Below are 26796 nucleotides of genomic sequence, written 5' to 3'. Positions count from 1 at the left end.
CTGGATGCCCCTAACAAATCTCCTCACCTCCTGGGCCTGTTCTGGGCAGAATTGGGGCTGAGGGCTCTCTAGCTGGTTTAAGGATTCTGTTGGAGAGCATAGTATCTGGGTGAGAAGACCCTACTGTTTCTGCTCTGAGTAGCTTCAAGCACAGGAAGTGTGTCAGCAAACAACTGTTTTTTAGCTAGTCTTCCACAACTTAACTTTTCAGTCTCCGCCTGTGATGCAGAAAATGTTTGCTGACCACGCAGATGGTTGAGCTGCAAGAAGTCCTCACCAGGATGGACATTTCTTCAGCTGAGGTAGGAGGTAAACCTGGCTTTGGTTCTTGAAGGCTCATGGAGAAGAAAAGAGATAGAGGTAGTCAAAAATAATTATGAGCACTTCAACTCTACAATTACATGTAGTAATAATAATCATAATAAAAGTAGGACCTCCAGCATGATCTCTTCATGTCTGTTCTTGTCACATTCTCATAACCAGCCATGAGGGAGGCAGAACAGAAATTATGACCTTCTTGTTGCAGTGGAGGACACCGAGGCACAGGGAGGCCAAAGACCCTGGGGCTGCCTGGGTGATGGCTGAGCTGGATCTGGACTGTGTGTCCTTTTCCTCCTGATCTCAGGACCTTTTTATTGGACATGACTCAGGACAGCTACTATGAAGAAGAAGCATCTTCCAACTTTGTTTGTGCAACCATGTTTAAACTTAATGCACGTCAGAGCACCTCTCTGAAGAAGGAAGAAAACTAAGATGGCTTCATTCAACAAATAATGTGCTGAGCACGTACTTTGTGCCAAGCACCTGGGATTCAAAAATGGGCAATATGTGATCTCTACTCCCCAGCAGTTCAATTGATTAGGCAGGTTTTTTCTGCTTATTTAAATTTCTCATTTGGTATTGCATAGAATCACCAACCAGAAAGTGACACCCCCATCCTGCAACTATTTTTGTATCCCCACGTAACTCCACTGGGTTGCATCCACTGATAGGAGAAGACACACTTCTAAAATTAGGAGAGGGTATCCAGGAACAAGGAATAAAGATGAAAAACTGTAAGCAAATGCTAAAACCACCCCTGGCTCTGGGAGGGGCTTGGGCTGCGGGGAGATGAGATAGGCCCCTTGACTTGGTGCAAAAGTGCTTCCAAGAAAGAAGCTGGGAGCCGCTTCCTGGACAAAGGCTGAGGGACTGACAGAGAGTCAGAGAGGCAGCCCCAAGAACCGCTACACACTACAACCAGATGCTAGAAGACCCAAAGTCCATTCTTTGAACACACAAAGTCATTGAGGTCCTGTTTCCACAGATGAGAGTTTGGGACCACACCCCATCCATAGCAAATCCTTTTCTGAATTGATGTGGTGGAATCTTAAGGGCAGAGGCTTAAAGCTCCAAGCTAGCGTGACAATGGGCATTCCTTTCACTAAATCTCAAAAAAACACTTTTTATCATTTTACCTCTTTCCCTAGACTGGGCCCAACCATGCCTTGTCCTATGAACAGAAAAAGTATTCAAGCTGCTCTCTTAAAGCAGCTTTTATCTCCTCAGTGAAGTGGCAGTTTTGGGACAAATTTCCACATGAAGAATCCAAATGTTCCAAGCCTAAACAGGGTTCTAGCAACACACTCTTAACTCACAGAAAACAATCTCTAACAGATTTCTGCTTTCCTTTGCAGAATCTGTAGCCTGAACACACTGGTTTTAACTCCACAGGCCTGAAGACACAAGCAGAAGAGACTCAGAAAAGCCAAGGACTGAGTGAATTCACAACGCAAGCAGGAACATCGGAAGGCAAATTAGGGCCCACATGGTTTTGGTTTTAATGTTCTTTGTTTTGTTTTGCATTTTTCTTTACAGATGGCATCCTGCTCTGTTGCCCAGATTAGAGTGCAGTGGCTCGATCATAGCTCACTGCAGCCTTGAGTTCCTGGGCTCAAGGAATCCTCTTGCCTCAGCCTCCTGAATAGCTGGGACTGCAGGTATGTGCCACTGAGCCTGGCTTGTTGTTTTGCTTTCTAAGACCACATTTACATTAGCCCATCTATTGTTCAGAGTCTTGCTATGTTACCCAAGCTGGTCTCAAACTTCTGGGATCAAGCGATTCTTCCGCTTCAGCCTCCCAAGTAGCTGGGATTACAGGTGTGTGCCACTGCGTCCAGCTTAGCCCATATTTTTTGCTGTGTTGTTTTTTAATTTTACTTCGAGTTCTGGCATACATGTGCAGAACGTGCTGGTTTGTTACATAGGTATACATGTGCCATGGTGGCTTGCTGCACCCATCAACCCGTCATCTAAATTGTAAGTCCTGCATGTATTAGGTACTGGTCCTAATGCTCTCCCTCCCCTTGTCCCCCACTCCCTGACAGGCCCTGGGGTGTGATGTTCCCCACCCTGTGTCCATGTGTTCTCACGGTTCAACTCCCACTTATGAGTGACAACATGAGATGTTTGATTTTCTGTTCCTGTGTTAGTTTGCTGAGAATGATGGTTTCCAGCTTCATCCATGTCCCTGCAAAGAACATGAACTCATTCTTTTTTATGGCTGTGTAGTATTCCATGGTGTATATGGGCCACACTTTCTTCATCCACTCTATCATTGATGGGCATTTGGATTGGCTCCCATCTTTAAAACAACAAAGAAATGCTATAAGAGCCAGGCCATTAGGGAGTTGAATTATCTTCATGTTATAAACATAAAAAATTAGACCCAGAACTTGAAAGAGGTCTTAGAAATAATCTAATTTACTGACTTCATGTTTCAATGAACAGCCTGAGGCCTCAGTCATACTGATAGTTAGTATGACTAGCTACCACTTATTGATCTCCCACTCAGAATCCAGCACTGGGTAAGGATCATGTAATGGTTTGCCAGGGCTGCTGTAACAAAGCACTGCAAACTGCGTGGCTTAAAAAACAGAAATGTATTGTCTCACGTCTTCAAGATCAAGGTGTTGGCAGGGTTGGCTCCTTCTGAGGGCTGGCAGGGAAGAATCTGTTCCATGCCCCTCCCTCCCAGCGTCTAGCAGTTTGCTAACAACCTTTGGCATTGTTGAGCTTGTAGAAGTGTCACCCTGAGCTCCGCCTTCATCTTCACGTGGTGCTCTCCCTGTGTGCATGCCTGCCTCTGTGTCCAAATTTCTCCTTGTTATACGGACACGAGTCACTTGGGATTAGGGTCCACCCTAATGACTTCATCTTAACTAATTGTATCTGCAATGACTCTATTTCCATATAAGGTTCTATCCTGAGGTACTAAGGTTAAGACCTCAACATACGAATTCTGGAGGACACAATTCAACCCAGAAGTCTACCTTGTATTGGGTCCTCAAGGCAAGGCTGCAAACCCTGGGGGGTTTGTAGCCCAGTCCTACCTCCCATGAGCTAATGAATGTAGGTAAGTTGTTTAACCTCCTTGTGCCTCAGTTTCTTCATCTGTAAGATGGGGATAACACATACCCACAATTTTGAAATGTTAAAAGCTCCAAAATATGAAAAAATGTATTTATAACTCATTTGGCAGCAAAACCTGACCTGAAACAAGCACACTGACTAAAAGTATCCTTGTGTCTGGAGTTGACACAAGGATACTTACAGTCTTTACTTATGCAACATATATATGTGTCACTACAGAAACTAGAAACATTAGTATGTTTCATAACAGGATGCTGTTGCAGATGCCATGAGGTGTTATAAAGCCTACGGTACATATACTGTATATCTTTCTCAAATCCCCAAGTTCTGACATGCCAAGCACTGCTGGTCCCAAGCAAGGGTTTGAATAAGGGACTGTGGCTCTTCAGTGTATCTATCACAGGGCTATAATGAGGATTAAGTGACTTAGTATTTATGCAGTGCATGGACTATTACCTGGCACATAGTAAGCACTGTATACATATTTGTTAAATAAAATAACAATAGCTGTCTTGTCTAAAGTAACTCAGGTGGAAGGCTAGGGAGGAAGGTTCTTTGAGACTTTGAGTGCAAGAATGCCTGACACCAGAAGCCGTGCTGTCTGTGCGTGTCATGCTGCCTCTGCGACTCCAGGTTTGGGGCTCATGTCCTTTGGTTCACAAACCAGCCTTGTTTATACAATAGTTTGAAGCAATCTCTGCCTTCTGAGATGATTATTAAGTGAAATCAGTCTTCTGTTTGTGTTCGTTAGCTTCGCTGCCATAACAAAATACCACAGACTCGGTGACTTAAACAACAGAAATTTATTTTCTCACAATTCTGGAGGCCAGAAACCTGAGATCAAATTGTCTGCAGGGTTGGTTTCTTTGAAGGGCTCTCTCTGTGGCTTGCAGGTGGCTGTCTTCTCCCTCTGTGTTCATATGGTCTTCCCTCTGTATGCATCTGTGTCCTAATCTCTTCTTATAAGGACACCAGTTATACTGCATGAGAGCCCACCCTAATGACCTCGTTTTAACTTAATTACTTCTTTAAAGGCCCTATTTCCAAATACAGTCACATTCTGAGGTACTAGGGGTTAGGGCGTCAATATATGCATGGTGGCAGGGGGGAGGGGAAGGGGACACAGTCCAGCTTATAACACTATTTTCAGAAACTATATAAATTATCACTCGCAGCAGATGAATCCCATATGCTTGCTGGCTTGTTTCTGCCCCAGCATTTTTCAAAGTGTTGTCCAGGACCACCTGCAATCGAATCACTTGGGCTTTTAATAAAAATAAGTCTGCTCCAAGCCCTTGAGTCAGAATCTGGGGCAGAGGAGCACAGGGCCCAGGGATAGAGCCTACTTGTGTTTTACATTCATACAAAGATTTGGCTTAATTAAAGGGACTTGGGAAAAGCCAGTTAGTGAGGTATGCCCCACCCAACCTCCATTGCACCCTCACAGCCACTGTAGTCCCCCAGGTAAGGGCAGCCGAAAGAAGAGCACGAGGGAGGGAGTCAGGCAAGTGTGAGTCTGAGCAGGCAGCACAGTGCATCTGGGGCCTCCTCTAGTGTGGCTCACCGGAGGGCCGCAAGAGAAGCTCCTTTCCACTCAAAGCTTGCCCCCCAGTACCAGTGAATGCCCCCACCCTCACCCCTTTCAGTAGATACAGGGGATTTTGCAGTGTAGATGCCAGGAGAGGACACAGGGGAGGCCGCCTACCCAGAAATGCCTGTGTTCCACAGCCTGACAAAGATTCTAGTCATTTCTCTTGGGCAGCATTCCCCTACCCCTAACCCCCAGCTCCTGGCAGGACTCAAAGATCCCCCCTGCCCCTCAGAATGGTGGAAGACCTGTGCCTTGAAATAATGTTTAAGAGGCAGGAAATAGTGGCATTTTTCCCAAGCCAAATGCTGAACCAGGGAGCAGAGGTTGAGGCAGGTTCACATAGTCACTGACTCTGCTCCAAAGCTTCCTGCGATGTGGGTAAGCCGGTGGGTCATTTGGCTTCCTGAAAGCTGATGTATGGGAAACAGGATTGTCATACACATGGGTACAGCCTTTGAATCACGTCCCAGGCAACCAACGTGAGCCCTCTACAGTGGGTGTCTGCTGCAGGTGTATGTGTGTGTGCACACCCATGTCCCACGCCTGTGTTAGGGTGGCCACCAGTCTCTCATGTCAAAAATTCCAGCAAAACAGCTGGTGAGTGGGACTCTAAACGATAGTGATTTTCCTAGCACCATGACAACAAGACACCATCAAAGCTAATGGCGCTAATCCACCCCTCGTCTTTCTCTGCTGGTTCCGGCTTACATTTTGTTTCTTAAAATACTTGCCTGGCTGGCAAGGCAGTGACTCACCTGCACCAGGACTGAAAGAACAGGCAGGAGGTGCTTTCTTCTGAAGAGCTGTCAAGAACCAATACAGCACCTGAGGACTTTCATTTCACACGTTGTTCCTGTCAAGGAGGAGACATTCTTACTCTCTTGTCAAAGTTGGAGTTGCCAAAGAAAGCAAAGTGGTTAGAATGTGTCAAACTTTGGCATTTGTATTAAACAGAGTTTGAGGAAACCAGGCAGGTTTGACTGAGAATCTCTTCCTCGTCTTCCATCCAGTGCAAGATAGGCCACATTTTTACAGAGAACTGTCAAAAAGGAAAGTTCACGTTAGAGTCACTCAGCTCCACGTGGGTCCTCTGGTGGCATCTCTCTCAGTGTCAAATCCTAATTGTTAGGACTCCATGAATCCTGAGTACTTCAGTGATTTAAGAACTCTTCCGAAGCTGGTAACTTGGAAATTGCATTGTTAGTAAATATGAATTAATAAAAAAGCAAAGTCAAGAATTTTATTGGCAATGAAACTATGTTTACTGGTCATCTCTTAATTCCATTTGAATTCCACAGGCCATAAACTGTGGTATATTGCAAAATACCCTCAATCAGACGTGGATTCACATCCTAGATTTGCTGCTTATTAATTGTGTGACTTTAGCCAAGTTACTTAGCCTCTCTGAGTGTCCATTTCCTCAACTGTCAAAGTGGGAATGATACCATTTCCCAAATTATATTGCAGTGAATATAACAAGAGATCGTGAGTGTGAGAGATGCTAGTACAGAGGCTGGCCCATAAATGCTCGTGTCTTTTCCTGTCTCTTGTTTTTTTTCTGTAACTTAAATGAGCATCATTTCTAGCTAACTAATGTTTTAATGTTGACACATTTCAGTAGATGGTTTTCTATACTTTTAGAATGTCATGAATAATTCTCCAAGAAGTAGAAATGACTGGGATACAAACCCTGAGAACAGCAGTTGCCAAAGTCACAAGAGGTGATTTGCATGATCCAGACAGTGATGCAGGAGCAAAGCCTCCGTTTTGACCTTCAGAGATTTGGGAGCAGTGAGGTGCAGTGCCCTTTGGAAAGGTCAGTAGAAATGCTCTGTGAAATGTGAAAAGCTGGGTGCCAGCTCAAGGGGTGCCAGGTGAGGTCCCACTGGAAACCTGCCTCCTCCATCCCTGCCTCCCTGTCCTCAGCAGCACCCTTTCATTTTCTAGTTAGATCAGCTCAGGTCCCAGCTGACTCCTTCTGGATGTCCAGCCACAGACATTTGTCTTTGTCTCCAGCACTTTGAGTCAGAACCACAGGTTTCCGTATTTGCTGTGTTTTTTTTTTTTTTCTGTCATTATTATATTTGTTTTGGTCTTAGTTTTCTACCAGACTTTAATGGAAAGAGACCAGGTTTGAGTCCAGCTGCACCCCTTATTAGCTGGGTTATTAAGGACAAGTCACTTCACCTCTTTGAAATGCAATCTTCTGATTTGTATATGGGGATCCTACATTATTAAGTTGTTGCAAGAGCTAACGTGACTAAAATTCACACTGAAGTATTTTGTAAACTGTAAAGTGCTGAGAAGAAAAGATAATTTCAAACCCCTCTTAGCGTGTGTACTTTACTGGAACATGTACATGCTCAAAGTATGTGTTCAGTTACTTTTCGATTAAAGATATTTGCTACAAGAATGTTGTCCAATCCCCAAACACACCAGGAGACGTTCTGAGCATTCCGCAATGGTTCCAGTGGGTTCCCTGGGTGGTTTGTGAGGGAAGTTGCCATTTACCGTGTATTTGCCATGTCCAGGCCCATGCTTAGGAACGTCCTGTTTGATTCCCATGAGGTAAGTATTAGCCAAGTTTCCCCCACCAGGTGTGATGATTAATTTTGCATCGACCACACTGGGTTAAGGGGCATCCAGATAGATGATAAAACAATATTTCTGGGTTGTCTGTGAGGGTGTTTCTGGAAGAGATTAGCATTTGAATCAGTGGACTAAGTATAGGAGATCACCCCCACCAATGCAGGTGGGCAGCATCCAGCTGGCCCTCAGCCTCCACAAAAAGGTGTAGGAAAGGTGAATTTGCTCTCCCTTCTGGAGCCAGGACATTATCTTCTTTCACCTCCAACACCAGAATTCGACGTTCTTGGGCCTTCCAACTCTGGGACTTAATAAGCTGTGTTCTCTACATAAGCAGTCACCTGCATTCTCAGACCTTGGGCCTCTGACTGGGAGTTACAGCATCAGCTCCCCTGGTTCTAAGGCTTTCAGTATCAGACTGAATTATACCCCCAGTTGTCCTGGTTCTCCAGCTTGCAGACTGCATATCATGGAATTTCTCAAGCCAATTGCATGAGGCAATTCCCATAATAGATCCCCTTCTACATACCTGTATATGTCCTATTGGTTCTGTTTCTCTAGAAAACCCCATGTGATACACTATGCATGCACAAATAAAGTCACATCAAGACTAATAATCCAAATGTTAGTTTGTTACCACCATTTCTCACTTTGAACCTAGCTCCCTGCAAAGCATGTTCTACCCTGCACTTTTGGGGAGTTCCAGGGGTAGGAGGTCTTACATGTGCTCATCAGCAAATCAATGCCCAGGCACTGTCCCTTTCTCTGCTCTGCCATCTCACTCTGGTAACATTGCTCTGTGGATTGTCAGATGGAAAAGATGCCTTTTTCTCTCTTATGTTCATTTATAGGAGTTTCATCTCAGTGACCCTGTACTCCAGTGTCTTATGAAGCACTAACAAATAGTCCCTTTAGCTTTTAGTGAAAACTCTGCCCAGGAATCAGACATGGGTCTGATATGGGGTAGGGTGAAGGATGGGGTTCCGCCCCTGTTACCACAGTGTACTTAAAAGTACCCCTTCCTCCAGTATGATGCTTCGCCTCTTGATGAGCCCATGCACGCAGCTCCCTGCATTTCCTCAAGAAGGGAGTTTTCCCAGATCCCTGTAGGTTTCCCCACTAGTCCACTAAATGTGACGAAATCCTAACACAGACTCCACATTGCACATTCCCACTATACGGATGAGGAAACGAAGGCTCAGAGGGTAAAGAAACTTACCCAAGGTCACATACTGAACAGATGACAGTCAAGAGCCAAACTCAGAGCAAAGTCCAAATCCCATGTTCTTTCTGACCAAAATCCTGTGATCGAAGTGGCAACATGATACGTTGTTCTGACCCTGGTATTCATACAGGAGGGCAAACTGTGCTGGTCACTCTTTACTAGGCATACTTTTCTCCTCCCCAGGGGTTTATTTAAGTCTCTTTCTGCTTGGTTTCCATTGAGAATTATACTCTGGGCACGAAAAACGGGGATTCCTTGCCATTTCACCTTCCTTCCCATTCCTAGCTGCCCTCCCAGTGAACTTACAGTTTATTTCATTGTTACTTGGCTTATGGTTAAAGAACTGTGGTGAGGCCAGGCACGGTGGCTCATGCCTATAATCCTAGAACTTTGGGAGGCCGGGGATGGCGGATCACAAGGTCAGGAGTTCGAGACTAGCCTGGCCAATATGGTGAAACCCCATCTTTACTAAAAATACAAAAATTAGCCAGGTGTGGTGGCGCACGCCTATAGTCCCAACTACTCGGAAGGCTGAGCCAGAAGAATTGCTTGAACCTGGGAGTTGGAAGTTGCAGTGAGCAGAGATCATGCCACCACATTCCAGCCTGGGCGACAGAGTGAGACTCCATCTCAAAAAAAAAAAAAAAAAAAAAAAAAAAAAAAAAGAAAGAAAAGAAAAGAAAAGAACTGTGGTGCTTACATAGATGACAGAATAAGCAAGTCCTGGCTACTGCAAAGATACACCTGAGCCAGTGTTAGTAGATCTGAGAAAAACACATATTCCTTGACTTGATTCCAAAGCCCCTGCAACCTGGTCACCCTATACCAACCCTCAGTTCCAGCCTAAAGGTCTACATGTGACCCTAAGTTCTCTTTGCTCTCCTCCCAGCTGTAGCCTGATGCCCACAAAAGATGGGGCCTGTACCCCATGTGCTCACTCCTCCTAGCCCATTCCAGTGATGTGGCATCTACGCTCCATTCTGATTCTCTTGGTCAGGGCCTTGACCTTCTACCTTGGCCTTGCCAAATCTTTCCTTTAGGGAGCCGGATGCTCTTCTTCCCCAGAAGACTTTGCCTGGGGACCTGACTACATCTAAACAAACCTTCCCATCACTTACAGAACAAAGGACTATTACCTTCCCAGGCATGCCCTCTTGACTGCTTCAGACGCTGGCTGTACCAGCTCCACTCATCACATAATAAAACTCTTGGGGTATGAAGAAGGATGCACACCACCCTGTCTTGGCTCCAGCTGGCCACTTCCCGGAAACTCTGGGATTAGGTGACTGGCCACTTTCTTTGCAGGGCTCCTAATGCGTCACCAGCCACAGTTCTTGGTGCTCAGGTAACTGAGGGAGCTGTCTTCAGTTTAGACTTTTTAAAGACCCCATTTCGTATTACATAACCCTCAACCTAAAGATCCCTGCTTTCCCATTTCCTGTTTCCTTTCTCTCCATAGCATTAATCAGCATTTTGATATACAATATATATTAAAATATATAGCTTACTTCAGGAGTAAGCTCCTTGAGGTTTTAGTCTGCTTTGCTCGAGCAGTGTCTGGTAGGTGCCCAATGACTGCCTGCTGAATGCATGACTGGAATGACCACGACCTTGAACATCAGCACCAGAGTACACATACCGAGGTGTTGGGAGGACCAGGAATTCTTGTTCTCTTCTGTCACATAGCTCAGCCGTCAAAGATTTCCAAACCTCCTCCATCTTAGCCACAGCAATAAATGGTCTACTAGTTCATTCTCGGCACTGCACTGGGCACCATGGGAAATGCAAACCCTTCACGCAGCTTAGTATCCCAGCTCGTCTCTGAGCCATCGCCCCCTGGAAAACGAACCATTCCTCTTGCAAGCCCTCATTATGCCCTTATGCCCCCAGCAGAGAGCTCTGTGTTCTCCATCTGTCTCCATTCTTCCCAGACATGAGCCTGTCTTACTCATCTTCACATCCCCAGTGCCCAGCACAGTGCGGAGAAGCTATGAAGGGTGTGATAAATATTTGATGCATAAATGAATACCTGGGATCCCACATGCAGAGAAAGCCAGCCACTTCTGAATTAATTATGTGACTCAGACACTAGGGGATGATGAGTTTATTTCCTTTATTATGATTAATACTTTTTTTCCCAAAGAGTTTTTCAATTCTGAGATTTAAGTTTTATATATTGTAAATATCAAGATATCCTTTATGAAATAATACTCTTTCCAAAAGACAGCATAAATTTTGGAGTAAAATTGATGACTATGTTTCCTTTTTCTAGACTTTAAATATCTCCTTTTACTTAGGGCTGATTTTAAAATCATGTGGATTTAAAAATTTATGTGGAAGTGTTTTGTGACATTGAAAATAAGAGTCTGTGAAGAAAAGCTGATGCTGCCTTTACTATCTCTTTGTATCTGGAATAATTAACTTTTGTTTATTATAAAAACCTTTTTTAAAAATAGGCAATAAATTAATTGTGCAGTTCATCTTGGATTTAGGAGAAGTTGATTCTATGTTTTTATTTTTTCTTTCTTTTTGTAGAGACAGAGTCTTTCTCTGTCACTGGACTGCAGTGGTACAATCATAGCTCACTGCAGCCCCTAACTCCTGGGCTCAAGCAATCCTCCTGCCTCAGCCTCTCAAGTAGCTGGGATTACAGGTGTGAGCCACCATGCCCAACAAGAAGGTGATTCTTAAAAAAGAAAAAATAATACACAGAGAAAAAGTAAAACAGTTGTTGTCTTCACATCAATAAAAAGGGAGACTGAGCATTTCCTAAGTGGAACTATTTATAGCTTATACCAAGCTTTAAACTATACTAGATATTTAGTTGATTATATTTCCCAACTCTAATTATTAAAATTAATTTAATCAGTGTGGGAAGAAAATTTAAGAGGGAAAAATAAATCTGCTTTATGATTTTCAAAGTTAGTTTTCTACACTGATCGATGTATGAATAAGTGTTCAGGTGCCAATTCATTTCCTGCCATGGAGATACTGTGCTTTCTGAGTTTTAGAGAGTTAAACTCCAGAAGGCAATAGTGGTTCTATCCGTTGTGCCTGCCTACCCGACATTCATTACCCCATTTTTCTGCTCACAGCCTTTTGATTTTCTTTAGGGGAGCCACCTCTCACTCCACTTACAGTTCATGAGGCTAGGAATAGTCATGTGACCTGGGCTTGGCCAATCAGGGCTTGGTTCAGAGATGGGTACATTACCAAAGCTAAGCCAGTGTGAGCCTGACTGGGATTTTGCAGGCACTATTAAGAAAGAGATTCTTTGCCTTTTGGTATGCTGATACTTGGAGCTTCTGCCTGAGAGTGAAACTAACACAAAGAAAGCAGACAGATGGTAAATTCAACTCATACTGCAACTTGAATGTGCTAAAAAAATATAATTTCTCTAGTTTGTCCATAACCAGTCTGGTCCTTCACTAGTTAGGGTTTAAATCTTGATTCAATCCAATAATTCGATATCCCCATTGAGAACATGCTCCCTTTCTCAGATGGCTTCCTTTTTCTCCTTCTCCTCCCATAAAGATGCCATCTGGATTCATGGCCAATATTCAACAAGTACATGGCATTATGGCTGCCCTCATTGATAAAATACTGAAATATGCATGGAGCAGTTGGTAAACAGGTTCTGCCCTGAGGTCCCTGCTCCTCATAATCCATCAACTAAAGGGTTACCTCTGGACACAGTAAGACACCTCCATTTATACTTCTCAGCGCCTGAGCCTGTAAGGATTTTTAAATGTTTTGATCATCATCCATGTAGGGTGTGCTGGGGTGGAGGTAGTATGGTAGTGTGTGTCTTTTCTGTGTCCTCATGGTGTTGAGAGGAAGGGAACTCTTGTCCTTTTACTGGTCCTTGAGCATAGCTGCCTTGTATGTGATTATTTTGAGACAACATCCACTTTTTGTCTGTCCTGGGTGCACTGCAAGACTCTGTTGTGGGGCTCTGTGGATGTCCATCTGGGGTGATCTGAGGCAGTGCTCCCATAGGTGTTCCCTGACTGGCCTAGCTCCTTCTCTGCTTTTCCTGCTGCTACAGACTCTGACTTCTGTCCATGACTTCCTATCAACCCTGGTCCCAGGGGTCTCCTCGGCAGCCCAAACCACTGAGTCACCTCACTACAATGATTACCTCTGGCAAGCTGGCTACGGGCTTGCTGCTATGTCTGGATAGAATCTAGGCTTCATAGGGACCTGACACAGCTTGAAAAGTTCATAGCAGGGCCTGCTGCTACCCGACCAACACTGGGCTCTTCCTCTCATAATTCTGCAGGGGGCGTGGGGCAAAGATCTCCCTCTGCCTTTGTGGTTAAGTTTTACTTTTCCGATACAATCTCTCCGCTCAGGCCTCTTGTTTATTCTGCTGCTTCTGTCCTCTGATAATCCCCACTTTCTCCTGGTCTAGACCTTTCAAATATAAAACCCTAAGGTTTAGTCTACCAAGCTCAGTTCTTGACCCTCTGAAGAGGAAGGTAATGGAATGTACAGGATATTTTTTCAAGGTAAGGGCTTGAATTACATGGCTATTGCCTTGCTACAAAATTTGTTTTTGAATGCCAGAAGCTGAGTGTTATGCTTTCTTTCTCTTTGCATACTTTCTGGAAAGAACTTTCATCTCTTCCTAGGCAGATAAATGCCTTGAGTAGACTAAGTTCATATGCTTTGAAAGGCAAAAGAGAAAAGCATATTGACAATTTCAAAACATTATGCCTATTATACATGACAACATCTTTAAAGCACCTGAAATCTAACTGGGCCTAAAGCCAGTCTAGCCAGTTTAGCAAACCCATGGATCCCATGGTTAGAGCTGGGTTTCAGTCACTTGCTACCCATAGTCCTGACTGACATGGTAATAACAGTATCCATTTCACATTATTTGAATAGCACTGGGCACAGCTCCACATGCAAATGGGGCTGATTAAATGCATTTGATGGTAAGATTACTGCCAGGGTTAGATCCTGACACAGATAAAGCTTGCTTAAAGAGCTCCCCAAGTCCATTGCTAAACTTCTCATGTATATTTCTTCATTTCCAGTGGTAGAAAAAAAAGAACTAAGGAAGAGGATCCCTTCCTTTGGGTTATCTGGGGCCAGAATCCCCTCTTCTGTCCCTCACCCTGTGGTGGTGCTGGGGGTTGTACTGAGACTCCAGGTTATTTCTCCTTGCTGACCCCTCCTGCTTCCCCTTTCATATAAGCTCCTTCCAGTTTCCCATAGTTGCAAAAACAAAACAAAACAAAACAAAACAAATAAAACAAAACAACAATGAATAAAGGAAACTCTCCCTGCCTCCTCTTTTAGCTGTAACTTCCCCCTCCCTGCCTAACCAACTCTCTTGAAGCAGAGGTTTATACCCACTACCCCTGCCTCTTCTCTTCTTTGACTCCATTTTGCTTCTAACCTAGTGTGATTTGGTTTCTGCCCTCACATCCCCACTAAAACCAATGTCTCACAAGTAATCAATGACTTCCTCATTGTCAAATACAACAGACACATTCTGGTGCTCATTTGCTTGACATCTCTGTGGCATTTCCCACTCCTGACCACTTCTTCAACGTGGAGAGTCTTGATGTGAACTGCTTGATGCCACTTTTTTCTGGTTTTCTTTCCATTTCTCCATCTGTTCCTCAGGATCTCTTATTTGATCCTTAGGAGCTGGTATCTGTCAGGTTTGGGTTTCATGCTTTCATAATCTTTTCATTCTGCCTGCTCTTCTGGGCCATCCCAGCCCTGCCCTGGCTTCAGTGACCATCTTTAAGGTGACTGTTCCCCAGTGGGCACCTCCAGGCCTCTCTCCTGTGCTTGGAACTCATGTTCCTAACTCTTCCTGGAGGTCTTCACCTGAATGTCCTACAGCCACATCAAACCCATGTTCAAAACCTGCCATCTTCCTCTCAGGTCAATTTCTGTTCCTCTACTTGCAATCACAGTAAGTGGTATCAACATTCATGAAGCTGCACAAAGAACCCGAGAATACTCCCGGATTTCTATTTCCTTTCCCCTTTCCCTGCTTACTGAGGCAGAACCTTGTACCTGGCAGTATATCAGATATCCACCCAGAGTAGTGTGTGTGAGTGGATGAATGAACTATGGTGCTACAGAACACCATGGCTCCAACTGGAGTCTGAAACGATGTCATTTTGCCTTTCACAGTTTTTCACTGCTTCTTCTTTAATATGAGGGAGTCCACCTAGATGATCTTCAACTTTGAGATCTATGATCCACACTACTCCAATTTGACACCTTAGTCACTTATCCACTTAACTCCATTCCTTTTTCTTGTGCCTATCACACCTAGGTAAAGAGGAGGGGAACCCCTATGATAAAATGGGACTTAAAACATAAATTATGCCAGCTTGCAGAACATATTTTCCCTGATAAGAGGTTCCAGTGTCTCTCTTGAGTCACCGTGAGAATTGGAAAGGGAAACAGAAAGGGTGCATAGGAAGGGCGCGAGAAGCTGAAGGAGAGATTAACAGAAGCCATTTCCTCCTTTCCCTGTCATGCCAGATCCTCTGTCTGTATGAGTCTCCCCAAGCGCTGCACACGGGAAAGCACCTTCCCTCTTGTTCCTCATGACTTCTGTCTGGAAACGAGTACCATGACTGTCTCCTGAACGCCTACGTGCCTAGCACTTTCTACTTCTCAAAACATTGCACGAATATTTATTTGAGTGCCTTCCGTGTGCAGGCACTGTGCTAAGCAATGTGTACCTTATCTCATTTAAATCCCACGACCCTAGCCTATTTTTATCTCCGTTTTGCAGACCAGAAAACTAGGGCATGGAGCGGTTAACTGCTTCACTAAGGCCATCCAACTAGTAGTGTGGTCCTGGAAATCATCGTATCAAACCCAGGTCTGTCTGATTCTATGCCCAAATCCAGGGCAGCCGTGGCTACACTGCTTCTGACGTATTCGTGGTTATCTTTCGCTGCCACTCAAGACACTGAGTACACAGTATCTAGGCTTTTGATAAGTGCTCCTTGAAGAAGTGCTTAAACCATGTCAATACGAGCTGGATCTGGTCCCAGCTGCCAGAATCCAGAAATGCAGCTTTGGGCCTTTCCCATCACCTCTTTGGGCCTCAATTTCCTCATCTGTAAACGGGAGGCATTATACAGATGCCCTCGAAGGAGGCTGTGCCTTTAACATTCTGTGGCTCTCTTCTAATGGCGCAGTGTCCCAACGTGCGGCCAAGAAACTGCACTGACGGCGGGACCCAGCAGCTCAGTTCTCCTACGCGGCCCCAGCGGCACGGCTGACGCATGCGCCCTCGCCCTCCATCATCCACCCTCGCGCCCCAGCCTGGCGCGGAGGCACCTCTTTTCTGCGCACGCGCAGGCCCTCGCCGCCGCCTGACCGCTGGATTGCCTCGCTGCGGGAGGGCGCGGCTGCCTCCCCCGACGCTGGGGCAATCAGTGCTCTCGACAGGGATAGGGGCCTGCCTGCCAGGAGCCATTCGGGGCCCACGGGGGAGCCGCCTGGCCCTCGTTAGGCAAGGTCCCTGGGAAAGCTGCCCCCACTACAGGAGAGCGTGTTCCCGCCCGCGCGCTGGACGTGCCGGGGAGCACAGAGAGGCTCTTCCCGCTCGCCGCACAGATGGAAACGCTCTCGCTCTGCGGCCTGGGCTGGGTGGGAGGGGAGGGCCCCAGGGCCCTGCCAGCCCGCAAAGCTGGGAGGATTTTCCTCTCAAAAACGATACCGCTGATTAAACTGAAAACTTCTAAGGTCACAGAGGACGTTTATCCGGGCTGGGGCGGGGAATGGGAGGGCTGGAGGCGTCACCTGATGTTATAAGCTACTAAAAGGCAGCGGACTCTGGCCGGCAGGCAGGCGCTTCATTGCAGCTTAGGGATGAATACATAAACCTGGGCAGCTATTTTTACACTGGCTGAAACAAGGAGCGTGTGTGTGGCAGGGGAGAGGACGCAAGCAGCCCTGCCCCATTCATCCTCGATCTTCCCCTTCCATCTGGAGAGTTACTCCTCAGAACCGAAGCATTTTTGTTTTTATTTTTTGAAATCAGGGAAGGGAAAAGAATGCAGATGAAAACGTTTCCTAAATGGTAAAAATAAATGAGATAGCAGCATTCTGAATTTTCACGCCTTGGTACTCTCAGTCCTTCCTCCCCTTGTGTGCCGTCTTTTGAAGTCCAAGGTTGTCGGTCTGAGTTTGTCTTTTCCTGTTAAGGGAACATGGAATGGCTTCTGCAAGGTTTGGGCCTGCAGAGAGCTGGAGGAGACAGAGAAAAGAGGAGCCTTTCTGCCAAAAATGCATCCTCGAGCCCGGCGTGTGCCTGTGCACTGAGTGTGACTTTGTTCTGTTCGGACTTAAAAGAAAGCTCTGCTTCTTTAAATAGGAATTTTCAGACCATGATAAGCACTGGGAAAGCAGAAGGTTGTCCAGGAAGGGTGGTTGCTTTGAATTTTCACCTGATTTAGACCCACTGGAGCCATTGCCTGTGCTTTCTTGTCAGAATAAATTTGGAGCTGAACTCACCATACCCAAGAGGGAGGTGTGCTGGGAGGAGGGCTGTGAGCTGTATGCGGAATTCTTGCTGACATCAAATCGTTTCAGATCACTCAATTTACTTTGATTTCGTTCAACGTCATTTCATTTTCTTTCCAAGTCCTAAGAAGTCTGGAAAAGGAGAACACTGAAAACAATTGCAAAACTTAAGGCATGAAGTGAAATATCTCCTAAAATTAAAGTAAGGTTGTAGAGATTCACCATCTTAAGGATTTGCATAGATGACCTTTTAGCAATTTTTCATTTGAGAATTATGGAACTACAAACACACACACACACACACACACACACACACACCAAAATCCCGCAAAAAGAAAACTTCACCAAGAAGGAAAGGTTACCTGGAAAGCTCTTCATTCAATGTGTCATTTCTAAGATTCACTAGATTGGAATGAGGATATAGAGTGGGAATGCGTGGGGTGGGCAAGAAGCAGGGCATAGGGGGAGTTTTAAATGTGTTTCATCCATGACTAATGTCTCCAACAATGGGGAATACAACAAATTTTGCCTTTTGTAAAGGGAAATTGAAATTCAAAGTTGTGGAGAAACATTCCTACCCTGGGAGTCGTGACAGCCTCCTAGGGTCCAACGCAGCCGGGCTCTTAGAAATTAACCTTCTTCTTCCAAAGGTGGGTCAAAAGAAGGTGTTGCTTTATTGAGGTAGTACAAATCAAGGACTCGTTCATAGCATAAAACCCCCAAACACCTCTACTATTTGTGTGCCAGTAACTTCCAGCCAAGTTTGAGGAAAGACCCAAATTATCATTATTATTGTTTGTTTTCATGTATGTTTGTTCTGTTTTGCTTTTTAAAACATAGCAGAACTTGTATGTCCAAATGTATGCACACCCTGAGAAAACTTTCAAACCGCTATTTAAAAAGTGGGAGCAGGACCATTCCCTTACATCCCAGAGGACAATTCTAGGCTAGCCCCCTTTTCTATCCCTAACAAGTTTAAAGACAGTGTATCTCACCTCTGGGCAGGTCACTCCCTGTCCCCAGTTTCCTTCACTGGCCTATCACTCTATATCTATAGCAACTTAACTCGGGTCTGAAAATCAGGAAACTTAGATCGTGAAGTTAGATCTCCTGAGAGATTAAAATCAATAATCTGTTATTTTAGATATTCTGTCAGAGATCACATTTATTTTTAAAAAGGAACATCTAAGCTGTCCGAGTTCAAAAATCGGTTTCTTTTTTGTAATGTAGCACAGGAGAAAGAGTTCCGGAAGTGGCAACTTAATTTGTATCTAATTTCAGCAAAATAATTGCAGACTGCTTCCAGCTTGAATGAGCAGTGAGGTATATAGCTCCAAGTAGTTACTTATTTTAGTAGCACCCCCTTAGGATGAATGCTAGCTATTTTCAGTTGCATGTGGGAAAACCAAAGGCGCTGCCAAGCTGTGGCAAGTTGGCATCGTGTGTGAGCTGTCAACCAGGATACTTTCACTCAGATTCATTTCTAACTTGCAGTTGACATGTGACCTTTTTCTTTATTCAATTTGGGGTCCTGAGCACTTCCTTTCTCTGCCGCCCTACCTTCCCACCGATCTCTACCCCCACAGGCAGCTTTTGGCTGAATCCATTTAATAATAACAGTGTGAGTGCCAAGTGGGTTGTATAAAATCCTTAGGGAGAGCTGTGAAATGAAGCACATTGTTCTTCAGGGCTCCTAGGGACCAGAATGTACCCATCAACAAAAACTAATATGCAATAAAATTATATGACTTTCTCTATAATTTATGCAGAGTGGGATAATGCTGCAATGAGGCCATAAATAGCTCTTGGTATATGCTGTAGGCAGCCTCTAAAACAGCCCCCAATAATCATCACTTCCTGGTATTCTCGGTCTCATGTAACCTCTTCTTCAGCGTGGGCTGGATGGACCTGGTGCTTGGCTTTAAACAAATTGAATACAGCAAAAGTGATGGGTTGTCACTTCCAAGATTGGGTCACAAAAAGTCTCTCTCTCTTTCTAAGCCAACCGCCATGTTGGGACCTGCCCCATGGAGAGGCCTATGTGGCAAGGAACTGATGTCTCCAGCCAGCAGCCACAGGAGTGAACCTGGAAGTTCACCCTCCTTTGGCAGAACTCTGAGTTGACTTTGGTCCTGGCTGACACCTTGATTACAGCCTGTGAGACCCTGAGCCAGAGGACTGCTAAGTTACAACTGTGTTCCTGACCCATGAAAACTGTATGATAACACATGTTGACTGTTTTAAGCTTCTCAGCTTTGGGGTAATTTGCTATGCAGCAATAGAAAACTAACACAGTATATTCCCTAAAGCAGACAGACCCTCCTGCTCCAGTAACCCCACCAGAGTTCTGTCTCCAGACTTACCTCCTGCTACAGCCTCTTTATCACCCCTGGGGACACTTTTGGGGCACATCTTACTCTTAAGTGTCTTTTTAGGAGCTATTTCTTTTGTTGAAACAACCAGCCACCTCTTCTTCACAAGATAAATTCCTGCTTATCCCTTGACACCTGGATCAGATGTGACCTCTGGAGAACCTTCCTAACTCAGCCAGGCAGAGCTCCTACATCCGGCCTTGGGGTCTCCACAGCGCTTTGCTTCTGCCTGGGCTGCAGCATATCCCATGGCACTGTCCTTGTTTGTAGGCCTGCTAGGCTGCAGCTCCAGGAGCACAGGAAATGTTTCTTCGTCTTCCAATCCTTGGTGCCTAGCACAGCACCGTGGTAAAACATCATTCTTGGAACGGATTACTGACTGTCTTGCAGGAGCAGGGATCCCAGGCAGAAGAGAACATCTGGTAGCTAGTTCCACTTTCACCTGATGCAGGGATCTTATTACAGCATCCTTAAAATGTTTGGAAGAAGACCACTTTGGGTAATTGGACTATACACACACACACACACACACACACACACACATACACACACACATACACACACATATATACACACACATATATATATTCCAATATTATATTAAGCATCCAGTCAGCAGATTAAATGCTCCCGCAGCCAGCAGTGGTTTGAAGCTCTCTTGATCTGATCCCAGCCCCTTGATCCATCATTTAAGGTCGGGGGGCTTGAAAGTTGACAGTCCTATAATTTGAGTTATCATCATTTCAATCCATGACCTTGAAGTTGATATGTCCCAGGTATCACGGACATGCTTTACTTCATTTTTAGAGCAAGCTAGAAAGAAACCATGAAGGCATCCCAAGGGACAAGATAAAGGGACATCCTTAGGGACAAAGCTGAAAGAAAGGAAGATTGTGCTTTTTCTCTCAGATGGTGATCTAGCCCATGAAGGGAGGGGCTCATTGCAGGGCAAGGCTGTTGGAAGATCTTTCAGGAGTGGAATATGTTGTAAGTCTATCTACCCCATCATCATTTTCCCCTCCATTGTTCCTCTGCTGGACCCCAACTCATCTGTAGCAAATGGCTTCCTAACTGGTCTAATGACATTTAGTTATAACGTTTTCCAAGTTGTTCTCCACAGGGAGATCAAACTCTTTCTGAAATGCACATTGGATCACATCACCTGTCCACTTCAACTCTTCAGTGGCTCCCCGTGCATGGCCTTCCCCAGCCTGATTGAGAATCTCACCTCCTTGCTGTCTGCACTCAGGTCACACTTGCCATCTTTCATGGCCTTGAATACACATGTGCAGCCCCACTCTAGGGGGTGCCCAGGACCCACTGGGCTTAGTTAATCTTATTGTTCCTTCAGATTTTATTTCACTCATCATTCCCTCAGAGATTTCCCTGACGTCCCATATTAACCAAATCCCCTCATTATATACCCAGGACCTGACACATTGCAATGATGTTAATTTGTGTGGGTGTTTGATCAAGGTCCTCTCCTTTTGAAGGCAGGGACCATGCCTGCCTTTGCTGACCCTATATTCTTGGTACCTAGCATAACCTGGTAAAGAACAGGGATTCAATCAGTATTTGTTGAATAAGTGAGTGAATGAATGAATGAATTATGGGTGCTCTTTGAGGGTACCTGGAGGAAAGACAGAAATGCGGGAAGAATGAGAATTTAGTGGAACCCAAAGCTGGGGCATAGAAAAGTAATTTGAAGTACACCACCATCCTAAAATGACTTTTGGACTTTCTTTAGACTGAGTGTGAACAACATTTACAGTTAGATGTAACTCCATTCCCCCAGGCTACAGCAGCCTCAGGGAAAACCTAAGATTTCAAGCTGATTTCCAGAGCCTTTGGCTGTGCCTCCTACCCCTGCCACCCCATCCAGCCACACTAGCCCTCCCTCCCTTAGGTGCTGATGCTGGCTCTCCTCTGGGGAGGGGAGGAATGGTCAAGTTGGGAGTGGATGACACCTTAGGCACCCTTACTGAGAGTCTCCATGTGTTACTGCCACCCCTAGCACAGCCCCCACAGCGTTTATCCCAGGCATGATCTGCTTGCTGCCCATGGCTCCCCTCTGCTGCACAGGGCACCTGATGGCCACCATTGCTGTGACTGCCCTTGCTGGGGCCTCTACTCTTGGCAGTAGGGGATTTATTTTCCTACAAGTGTGGAAAGCTTTTCAGCAAGCCACTGGTGGAGCAATTGATTCCCCTCTTCTTTCCCTTAGATGATTCCCACCCTTCCTTCATTGTCATCTTTCTTAGCAGTTTTGTAGCAGGCAAATAATTTTCCCTTATTTGTTCAAAAATCTTAAATCTAGGAGTATAGGACCTGCTAATTGTTTTTATTTCCTAATTTCTGTTTCTTTCAGGGCTCAGGGAGGACTGACAGGACTAGAGTTGACAACCATTCATCCAACAAACTTTTACTGCACGAGGAAGAGAGGTGATCAAAGCACTGCCCTTGTCCCCAGGAAGCTCGCTAGTGCATGGGACTGTGCAGGTGTCTTTACCTCTGGATTAGGCATTCGATGTCAGGCCATGGCTGAGCATCCATCCTCTCTATGCTAATTTTTTCCAAAAGTCAAGAGTTTGGAAGAACACTAATGTGTTTTTCTTCCAGCCTTTCCTACACAAATGACAACATCATTACCCTCAGCTTTTAAAGTGCAAGTCTGTACAGAGATCCCAGAGTCAAGGAGGGCGCCTGAGTAATTTGAAATAATTACCTTTTCTTTTTCCTGCCTGAGTCTTGCGTATCTGTGAATCAGCAATGTGGAAACTGGGCTTCAAAAAAATTAAGGGAGGCTTAAAGTGAGCAAAGCAGAGAAGAGCATTGGCAAGAGCTGAGCGCTGCCACAGCAGGAACATCATGCCGATCGTCATCTAAGGGAGCTCATGGCGCTGTCTGCCTCCTCTTAGCAACATCCACACAGGCTGGTACAGTCAGATCATTGTGACTTGGACAGGGATGAAAATACTCAGCTGACACCAGTAGCTCCCAGCACAGCCAGGGTATTCTAGAGGTGTGTGGTGTCAGGGCAGCCTGTGGGGCCTCATTTATTTACCTGAGTCATCTGAACAAAGCGGTGACTGGCTTTGCCTCGCTCTGGCAAGAACTCACAACAAAGCCAAAGCCTCTTCCTCCACGGCCTTTGCTCCTGCAGCACAGCACTGGCATCTTTTTAGCATCATAGACACTGTCACGTGGCAATCAATGACAGATGAACTGTCCCTTCCCTGGGCCACAAGTTCTTCAAGGCGGGAGCCTCAGCCCAGTTTCTTCCATGTCTCCAGGGCCCAGCACAGGGCCTGGCTTCTAGCTGGTTTCTGATGAATAAAAGAATGGCTGTAGAGATGTACTCTTCGAAACACAAGGGGCTTCTATAGTGGCAACATGTTCAATAGCACAATACTGTACTGGTTCTTTACAGCTTGCAGGACCCAAAGAAGGAATGATTTTTGTTTCCCTGGAAAGGTGTACCTCGTGGGGGCACTGCTCGAGGGAAGGTGCCCACAAGTTGGGGATCAAGGGAGGCACAGGTTGATCAAGGCCCCTGGAATTGAAATGGAGGTGCTCATCCTGCGGAGGCTCTGAACATCTGAGGCAGAGCCTTGATTCTCCAGGAAATTGACTTTGCCGGAGAACAAGGCTGGGGGAGGCAGGCTGTCCTAGGGGAGGAGTCGTATTTCAGCCCCACTGAGACCCCCAAAGGAGCACTCCCATGCTTTACCCCAACTGTCCATCAGGGGGCAGGCAGAGGCAAGAGAAGAGGAAAGCGTGCGGCTGGTCAGGCCAGCCTGGCATCCCACACGCTGGGCTGCCTGACTCAGACAAAGCCAGGCCGCTCCTCCTGCCTGTTATGGCCTCTGTGATTTTATATGGTTTGGCCTGTGACATCAGACACCACGCGACCATGGTAACCAAAGTATACAGCCTGGAGTGAATGTTAATAAACAGGAAAGAAACGATCCCTGGTGTCTTGCTTTACTCACCATTTGCGGTCTTGTTATCCACGCCTAATGTCTCCTTTATTACCACGAGCAATTGAGATGTACCTGAATTCAGCAACTTTTAAAAATGAAAAGCTAAACTGGGGAAATGAGAGTTGGTTTCCTGGTTTAACTAACTTTGAAAATAGTGCCATGAGTGACCACTGCCTCTTGATATCCTGCTCAACACTCCTCTTACGTACAAACATGTAATTTAAAGAGAAAATTATTTCCTTGATAATCCCCACATGCCTTCAAAAGTCATTTTCCCCAAAGAAACGTCAGGTGATGGGATCCCTTAATTGGTTAAAGTTTTTCCTAATATCCTCAAGGATTGAAGAAAAACAGCACACCTGTCTTCCTACACAAATTACCATCCTATACAAATTAATGGGCCCAGAGGCCCAGATCTAAAACAAACTAGGACTGAGTATAAAGGAATAAATGTTTTACCAGGCCAGATCACAGAAGTGAAAATCTTTGTGTAGAGATGAGAGCTGCTTCATACGACATCAGAGAGTTTGAAGGTTATAGTTCTCCTGCCTACCAAGAATATCTGATTAGAAGCTTTTTAAACTTTGCCTTAGTGAAGTTAAAGACTCTTTAGTAAATTGCGTATTTAATTAGAATAAGAACAAACCAATCACATTAAATGAACCAATAGAGAATGATAAAACAGTCCTAAAAGAAATGGTTTTCTAATGGAATCAGAATTCATATGCAAACCTTTTCATGCTGCAGACTTTTTTGAAAAGTCTCGATTTCATTCCAATAGTATTCAGAGCTGAGAAATATCTTTTAAAGATATAGCATGATATCAAGTTACTTTAATAGTTTGCAAAATGCTCTCAAGAATTACCTAAAAATAAGCAGTTTCTATGATACCATAGATGAGTTCATCTAAAATTGTTTGATCTTCAATTAAAAACATAAACACGCTTGGATATATTTGGACACAGATGTTGCCAGAGTTTCCAGATTTCGTTGTTCAAAGGTATTTCATAAATATGAAAAAATGTGTTGAGAAGGCGTCCGTCTGATTGGGTATTCAGGCTTACAAAGAAAGTAATTACAGGGGCAGAGACTGGGAGTCAGCCCTCATTCATCTCAATTCTCTCTCACATATCAGCATAGCTTGACCTTGATTTTTTAGATGCAAGTAAAGGACATTGATGTAATTCAAATAAATTAGTTTTTTTCAAATATCCTGAGGAGTCTGGAATCAGACATGACAGACTTGATGGACAAAAGCCTGATGGAGAACCAACTCTGAAGTCGTCATAGTGGTTCTAAAAACAGTGTCTTTCCATCTTATTGACCTGAATTTTCATCTTCTTTCTAGGGAATATTTGCTTGCCAGGTCCTTGGAAAAGGTCCACCTGTCGGCTTCTCCTCTCTCTTCCTTCTCTTCTGCGTTTGCGTCTTCCATTGAGATTCCCAACAGGGAATGTCGCTGCCGCCATGGCATCCTCTGGTCAGCTGAAGTGACCTTCAACCTTCCTTGCCTTTCTCTGAGGGCAGGGACCTTGCTTCTCCCATTAACAAAGCACTCTCGGGCAACTTTTTGGTTTCTTCACGGTTGATTAAACTGTGTTTATTTAGGACCTTTCTCCTCTTTCTGTGTCCGGCTGCTGACCTTTCTGCTGGTTCATTGTTGGAGGAGAATGCTCACAGGGCAGTCTATCTGACTGCTTGTTAGCAGCTTTGGTAAAGATTTTGTTCTGGAAAATGTTTAGCCTGTAGAAATACTAGTGCATCTTCAAAGCGTATGACGTTTTGCTTGGATAGTGTTCAGAGTTGCTGTTACTGGGTAAGGCCAGAAGCATGTGAAAGAGAAAAACCTGAGGTAGCCTGTGAGCTATAACTGCTGGCATCTCCCTTGAACCTGGTGCATGTTGATCATCTTGAATGAAGCTCCATAAAGCTGCACTTGGTGTGTTGTGGTTCTTTTTTTTTTTTTTTTTTTGAGACGGAGTCTTTCTCTGTCGCCCAGGCTGGAGTGCAGTGGCGCAGTCATGGTTCACTGCAGCCTTGAACTCCTGGGCTCCTGAGCAGCTGGGACTATGGGTGCGTGCTGCCACACACACACACACAAATAATTTTTATTTTTATTTGTTTGGAAACAAGGGGTTTCCTTATGTTGTCCAGGCAGGTCTTGAACTCTTAGCCTCAAGCAATCTTCCAGCCTCAGCCTCCCAAAGTGCTGCGATTACAGGCATGAGCCACCACTCTTGGAGATTCTTAATAAGAGTAGATGGACATGGTTTTGTTGCTTGGAAATGGGAAGAAGAGAGAAAATGAGGCACAGAAAGTTTTGCTGAGTGGCCAAAAGATAAGCCAGGACAAACACCTTAAACCAGAACTCCATTTTTGGAGACTCTTGTCTGTAGGACAGCGAACACCCCTGCTGCCACCCTGCCCTAGGTTCTCAGGCAGGCTCTGCTCCCCAGTAGCCCCCACACTCTGAGGCCCAGCCAAATGCCAGTTCCACCACATGCAGGCATCAGTTCTTTCTCTAAGCACTGTGACTTGTACTTGCTATACCTCTCAGAATGGAATTTTTGTGTTTTGCTTACTCGTGTATGAATCTTATCACGCTGGCTTGATTGCAAGTGCTTGGGGTGTGAAATGTACCTCTGCATGCCCAGAAGCATGTGGTACATATTTTAGTGAAAGCAAATGGATAAATGGAGGTGCAGATTGATGCTGTCCCTAGTTCTTCTCTTTAATGCCACCTACTCACTTGGATAACTTGCCCTCCCCATTCCTCACACTGTGCTCAGCTCCTAGCTTCTGCAATTGGTTTGGCCTTACTCTGTAGTTTGGTTATTTGTCCGTCTCACCTTTATATCTCTGCCTAGTCATTGTTACCCATCTTAGATGATAAACTCTTAGGGGACTGAGGTTCCACTTAACTCCCTTTGCCTACCACTTGACAAAAACACAGGGCATGACTAAACACTTAATGGACTTCAGAAGATGATACTTATAATCAGAGAAGTGAATCACTAAAGCTGATCGTCCATCCTCTCAGAATGAAGGTTGAATGGTTCAGGACTTTGTGAAGTTCTTAGTCACTCACCATTGCCCCCTTCCTCATCATGA

General features: G+C 45.0%; 2 long non-coding RNA genes across 2 annotated transcripts; one reads left to right on the top strand and one right to left on the bottom strand.

Annotated features, from left to right (window-relative positions):
• The first annotated feature begins 1857 nt into the window (after nt 1-1857).
• On the top strand, nt 1858-23667 carry LOC105740501. The gene is made up of 3 exons (XR_004032406.1): nt 1858-1979; nt 3237-3394; nt 22071-23667. It is a non-coding gene; the product is annotated as an uncharacterized LOC105740501 (long non-coding RNA).
• On the bottom strand, nt 16795-23505 carry LOC105740502. The gene is made up of 3 exons (XR_001116539.2): nt 22428-23505; nt 17322-17478; nt 16795-17054 (listed from the first exon to the last, which is right to left on the bottom strand). It is a non-coding gene; the product is annotated as an uncharacterized LOC105740502 (long non-coding RNA).
• Nucleotides 23668-26796: the final 3129 nt, after the last annotated feature.

Source organism: Nomascus leucogenys, chromosome 11 (genome assembly GCF_006542625.1).
Source record: "Nomascus leucogenys isolate Asia chromosome 11, Asia_NLE_v1, whole genome shotgun sequence".
In the NCBI taxonomy this organism is placed as follows: domain Eukaryota; kingdom Metazoa; phylum Chordata; class Mammalia; order Primates; family Hylobatidae; genus Nomascus; species Nomascus leucogenys.
The sequence above is the reverse complement of the archived record's forward strand: the minus strand, read 5'-3'. Positions and strand labels throughout refer to the sequence as shown.